Here is a 6,284-nt window from a genome sequence, read left to right as displayed (position 1 = left end):
GTGTTTTTCTTAGAGATGGTGGATTGATTTCCTCAGGGCTGAACTGGTGTAAACTGTATTTACTTTGATTTTCACTGTAACAATGTTTTCTTGGAGCAGCAAGTAGCTGCTGCTGATGGCTGCAGCCGATATCATTTAGTTCAATAAAAGTTTAAAGACTAAAAACAGAGTGGATTGGTTTCATTTCTTTGATGTTAACTTCGGACATGTTTTTACAAATGTGAATCTATTTCAATTCAAATGATGATGAATAATAAACGCTCCATTATTTTAAAACTGGCAAACCTGACCAACACACGGTTATAACTGAGATCTTGCTGAAAAAAAGTCCAGAAAATGCAAAAAACGCAAATGAGTCGGGATAAACGCCCAAAAATCGCATAAAAAGTCGCAAAAAAAATGGAAAATCGCAAACTAAGTGGCTGTGACAACCAGACCCCACCTGCACCAAGTTAACATTAATTTGCAAGTTAAATCTAAACATTGTGTTGTTAGCTAATGTACTGTTAGCCTTCCTCTGTAGCTGGCCATGGCGCATATCATCCATTCTCCTTGTTAAAGTCACATCCATCCAACAACCTTATTCTCATCTTTACCAAATATCAAGTTAAACGAAGTCCAAACGGCATTGTTACTTTCTCCTCACGATATTATCCATCACTCAAGTGTTCATACCACATCCGTAAAGGTGTAGTCAAAATCAGTGAATATGATCCACTACCTGTCCGTACTGTGTGAGCCTCAAAAAAGTGTTAAAACACAGCCTAGGCTCCGTAAACGAGTATGTAAACAACAAAGGGGCCATCGTAGCAACATGCCAGTTTGCCCTGAAGGCTCACGTGTGGTTATGGCTCCAGCAACACTTACAGCCCTTCATAGCTAAATAATACACATAATACACTACAGCAATTCAGTCCCTGGCTGAAATCATAACATGTAAAAATATATGTAAATGTGGATCTCTCGCAAGCCCAGGCACACACACACACACACACACACACACACACACACACACACACACACACACACACACACGTAGGCTTAACTTGTGACAAAGCGGCCAAGACAGACGTTAAAAAGAAGCATCCTCCTACCTTAAGTTTACGACGTCACATCAAAGCACTTTCCTCTGCCACGTCTGGCTGCGAAATACAAAATGGTCTATGGTGTCCTTTCTTCCCGGTCTTCTTCATTCATTCTTGTTTACCTGGCTAGTAACCGCCAAACGCTTGCACTAGCTATTCCTACTTTTATAAATTTTTGTACTTTCTTTTGTACTTTTTTTCTAATAATGCTATTCTAGTCTACATACAGCTCTGGAAAAAATTTAAGAGACCACTCTAAATGTTGAGTGTCTCTCGTTTTACTCTTTAGAGGCATATGTTTGAGTAGAATGAACATTTTGGTTTAATTCGATAAGCTACTGACAACATTTCTAACAAATTCCGAATAAGAATATTTTCATTAAAGAGCATTTCCATTAAGTAATGTAGAGATGAAGATTGAAGAACAATCCAGACTGGTCTCTGAATGTTTTCCAGAGCTGTATACAATTTTTTAATTTTTATTGAAGAAGTTGACTCAGGGAGAATACGCAAGAATCACGATGTACCTGTACTGTGCTGTACCTGCGCAAATGGCAATAAACATATATTCTATTCTATTCTATTCTATTCTATTCTATTATATTATATTATATTATATTATATTATATTCTATTCTATTATATTCTATTATATTATATTATATTCGAGCACATCTATCCAGTGTTAAAATACACAGCCCAGGCTCTGTAAACTGGTATTCTATTCTAGCGCTATCGTGGGTCAGCGTGCAACTATGCATGGCGTCAGGTTTAAAATGGAAGCCCGCGGAAGCTTCATTTACGCAGAAAATTTTTGTCAGTAATTTGTATCTATTGTCTAAGGGCGCTGGACATGTGCCCACTTTGCCCATGTGTGGTAATCCCGCTTTGTATATTTCTAAATATAATGAAATCAACTGTCATATATCACAACAACAGGTATTTAATTCAAACCACAAAGAATGACTTACTGATCATGAATCACCATATGTCCTGGTATTTTATCAAATCAAACAATTAATTATATATCTTTTTAAACCATGATTCTAACTTAAAGCTGGGGTATGTGATTTCTGATTGGTCAAAATTAACATGAGCGGTACACTTTGACAAATCAGAGCGAGGCTCCGATAAAAAAAAAAAAAAGAAAATCCGATTCTCTGTTCTTATTGGCTGTTGGGACTGTCAACTGATCATATCTCTATCCCAACTGCTATTTTCTCCCCAAATTCTCCACCCCCACATTTGTATTTTAAAGTCTTTTTATACATAATTATAATATTTTAAGTTTGTTACCATGAAAATGAATTAAATTATTGTTACACTGTATTTAGCTAGCGTATTATAACCACCATAAAGTAATTAAATCACTTAAAGGCCTACTTCACCGGTTTGAATATGAAGGTGTATTGAATTCTGAGATCCTATGTAGTATAAATGTGCAAGAACAATTTAAATCGGTTCATCCTAGCCTGAGAAAAGGCAGAAAGAGTGTTTTTTTAACCCTATATTTCTCTTTCTCGTGACATCACAGAAAGAGAAATATAGGGTTAAAAAAAAACTTACTTTGTAAATATTACTGTGATGTCACAGTAAAAGACATCACAGTAATATTTACAAAGTAAGTTTTTTTTTAACCCTATATTTCTCTTTCTGTGATGTCACGAGAAAGAGAAATATAGGGTTAAAAAAACACTCTCTGCCTTTTCTCAGGCTAGGATGAACCGATTTAATTTTTTTTTGCACATTTATACTACATAGGATCTCAGAATTCAATACACCTTCATATTCAAACCGGTGAAGTAGGCCTTTAAAGTGGGTTAAATGTGCTTAACAAACAGCTTCAGTATCATCAAAAAGAGTGCACTGCCCCTTTAAGATTTCATCATCATGTCTGTGCTGCTCTGCTAACCAGAATGAGCACTTAGCATAGCGATTAGCATGTAGCTAGCGATTAGCATAAAATGAATGAGCATAGTAGTGTAGTGATCTTACATAATTCACCTATGGAACTGAAGTTCCGGGGTTCCGGGGGAACTGTTATGACTGAGGGAATTTCCTGTTTTGTCTTGTTGGCGTTTTGAGACTATCAAGAGTTTACTGTCTGCTCCGTTGTTGTTACTCGACAAGTGTATTAATGTCATTAAAGCAGTTAGCTCCGTCTTTTGACACTCCGCCTCCGACTCCCGTCTCTACACGCCACATTGGTGACCCTGACGTCAGTCCCGCTGAAGATTCCGAGACTGATTTGAATATCGATCGCAACAGCATGGCGCTTTCCATCGTTCTCAAACTGCCGAAGTTCTGGGAGACGTCCGCGGCAACGTGGTTCGCACAGGCAGAGGCTCAGTTCACCCTCCGTGGGATTACGGATGATGCCACACGCTATTACCACGTCGTCTCAGCACTGGGGAGCTCCACTGCAGCCAGGGCAGTAAGCTTTATTACATCTCCTCCTGCCCAAAATAAATATGCAGGGCTCAAGGCTTACCTCCTCAAAATCTTTGAACTGTCAAGATCGGAAAGAGCCCGGCGTCTTCTTGCCATTCAAGGCCTGGGGGACAGCAAACCCTCCGAACATATGGAAATGATGTTAAACCTGCTGGGCACGGAGGTACCAAATTTCCTTTTCATCGAACTCTTCCTGCGACACATGCCACCACACGTCCAGACAGCGCTCGCGAATACATCCATCACGGAGCCACGGGCTCTGGCAGAGGAGGCAGACAGGTTCTTTCTGGCCACCCAGCGTTTCGCCCCGGATGTGCTGGCCCCGACACGCAGTTACACTCGTGCGGGCAGCAGCGCTCCCCTTGGCGGAGGACACGCGTCCACCGACAGCCTTACCGCTGCGGGCTTGTGCTATTTCCATGCACGTTTCGGGGCCAAGGCAAAAAAGTGCCGCTCTCCGTGCACTTTCAACGCGGCGGGAAACGCCAAGGCCTGCGCTCAGTAGTGGCCGTGAGCGCAGGCACAAAGGGCCGGCTGCTGTTCATCGTGGACACCCTCTCCAGGCGTAAATTCCTTTGCGACACCGGTGCACAGAGGAGCGTGGTGCCGGCTACGGTGGACGACGCCGCCGGCGGGTTGCACGGCCCTCCCTTGACATCTGCCAACGACACCCCGATCCGAACGTATGGCACGAAGTCTGTGGATTTATGTTTTGGAGGTCAACGGTTCACATGGGATTTTGTTACAGCCGACGTCTCCTTCCCCCTCCTCGGCGCAGATTTTCTGTGCGCACACGGGCTGCTGGTTGATGTCAAGAACGAGCGCCTGGTGGACGCATTGACCTTCTCCTCGTTCGCATGTGTCTGCGATGAGGGGACATACGACGGCCTTTCTAGCTCGCTCTCTGAGGGTGACAAGTACCAGCGGCTGCTCAGAGAGTTCTCTAGCCTGCTGCAACCAACCTTCTCGTCCACGTCGACGAAACACGGTGTGGAGCACCATATTGAGACGACAGGACCCCCTGTCCATGCCAGGGCCCGACGGCTCGCTCCGGAGAGACTGGCGGTTGCTAAGGCTGAATTCGCCAACATGGAGCGCCTGGGCATCATTCGCCGTTCCGACAGTCCGTGGTCCTCGCCACTCCACATGGTTCCGAAGCAGGATGGCGGCTGGCGCCCATGTGGAGACTACCGCCGCCTGAATGACGCCACCACGCCCGACCGCTATCCAGTGCCCCATATTCAGGACTTCTCCGTGCATCTGGCGGGGAAGCTCCTGTTTTCCAAAGTCGACCTTGTGCGGGGCTACCACCAGGTTCCGGTGCACCCTGCGGATGTCCCGAAGACAGCTGTGGTCACTCCGTTTGGGTTGTTTGAGTTCCTCAGGATGCCATTCGGCCTGAAAAACGCGGCCCAGTCCTTCCAGCGGCTGATGGACTCGGCGCTGAGGGACATGCCTTTCATCTTCGTCTACTTGGACGATGTCCTGGTCGCCAGTTCCTCGGAGGAGGAGCACCTCACACACCTCCGGGCCCTCTTCACAAGGCTCGACCGCCACGGCTTGATCATTAACCCGGCGAAGTTTGTTTTTGGGGTGCCGTCCATCCAGTTCCTCGGGCACCTCATCAACAGGGATGGTGCCGTCCCCCTTCCGTCGAAGGTGGAGGCTGTTTCCAACTTTCCCCGCCCACGTTCGGCCCGGGGGCTCCGGGAGTTCCTGGGGATGGTCACCTTCTATCACCGATTCATACACCGGGCGGCCCACACTATGCGCCCGCTGTATGAGGCCCTCAAGGACAAGGCGCCCGGCCAAGACGTCGACTGGACTGCAGAGAGGGACAGAGCGTTCGAGGACACTAAGACTGCATTGAGCCGGGCCGCGTTGTTGGTCCACCCGTTGCCCGGAGCTCAGGTGGCCCTCACAACCGACGCGTCCGACTACGCGGTTGGCGCGGTGTTAGAGCAGTGGGACGGTGGCGCCTGGCAACCGCTCGCCTTTTTCAGCCGCCAGCTGGTACCCCGGGAGCGCAAATACAGTACTTTCGACAGGGAGCTGCTCGGCGTCTGGCTGGCAATCCGTCATTTCCGCTTCGCCCTGGAGGGCCGTCAGTTTACGGTTTTTGTGGACCACAAACCCCTCACGTTCTCCATGTCCAAGGTAGCCGAGCCGTGGTCCGCCCGCCAACAGCGCCAGCTGTCATTCATCTCTGAGTATACCACGGACATCAGGCACATCGCTGGCAAATCCAACGTGGTCGCGGATTGCCTCTCCAGAGTGATCGTCGGCGCGGTGCAGCTGGATCTCGACTACTCGCGTATGAGTGCGGAACAGGCCACGGACCACGGTTTTCAGTCCCTCAAAGACTCGGACACCGGGCTGCGCCTGGAAAAAGTGGCGATCGGCGACTCAGGGGTCAGGTTATGGTGTGACCTCTCCACCGGCCAGCCCAGGCCACTGGTCCCTGCCGGCTGGCAGCGGGCTGTTTTCGAGGCAATACACGGCCTGTCCCATCCCGGTAGGAGGGCGTCCGTGAGGCTGGTCTCTCAGAAGTTTGTCTGGAAAGGACTGAAGAAGGACGTACGGGCCTGGGTCGACTCGTGTGTGTCCTGTCAGCGTGCAAAAGTGCACCGCCACACCAAGGCCCCGTTGGAGCCATTCGTCGTCCCTGGTAGGAGGTTCGACCATGTCAACATCGACCTGGTGGGGCCACTCCCCCCTTCGCATGGTTTCACCCACCTCCTCACGATGG

At 47.8% G+C, this 6,284-nt stretch overlaps 1 protein-coding gene across 1 annotated transcript in view; it reads left to right on the top strand.

Annotated features, from left to right (window-relative positions):
• LOC307266073 (NACHT, LRR and PYD domains-containing protein 3-like) overlaps nt 1-6,284 on the top strand; it is a 146,831-nt gene that overhangs the window by 42,567 nt on the left and 97,980 nt on the right. The gene's annotated exons all lie outside the window — the stretch shown is intronic.

Source organism: Ammodytes marinus (assembly GCF_949987685.1).
Source record: "Ammodytes marinus genome assembly, chromosome: 19".
Lineage (NCBI taxonomy): Eukaryota > Metazoa > Chordata > Actinopteri > Uranoscopiformes > Ammodytidae > Ammodytes > Ammodytes marinus.
This window is presented reverse-complemented; position numbering and strand designations above follow the sequence as displayed.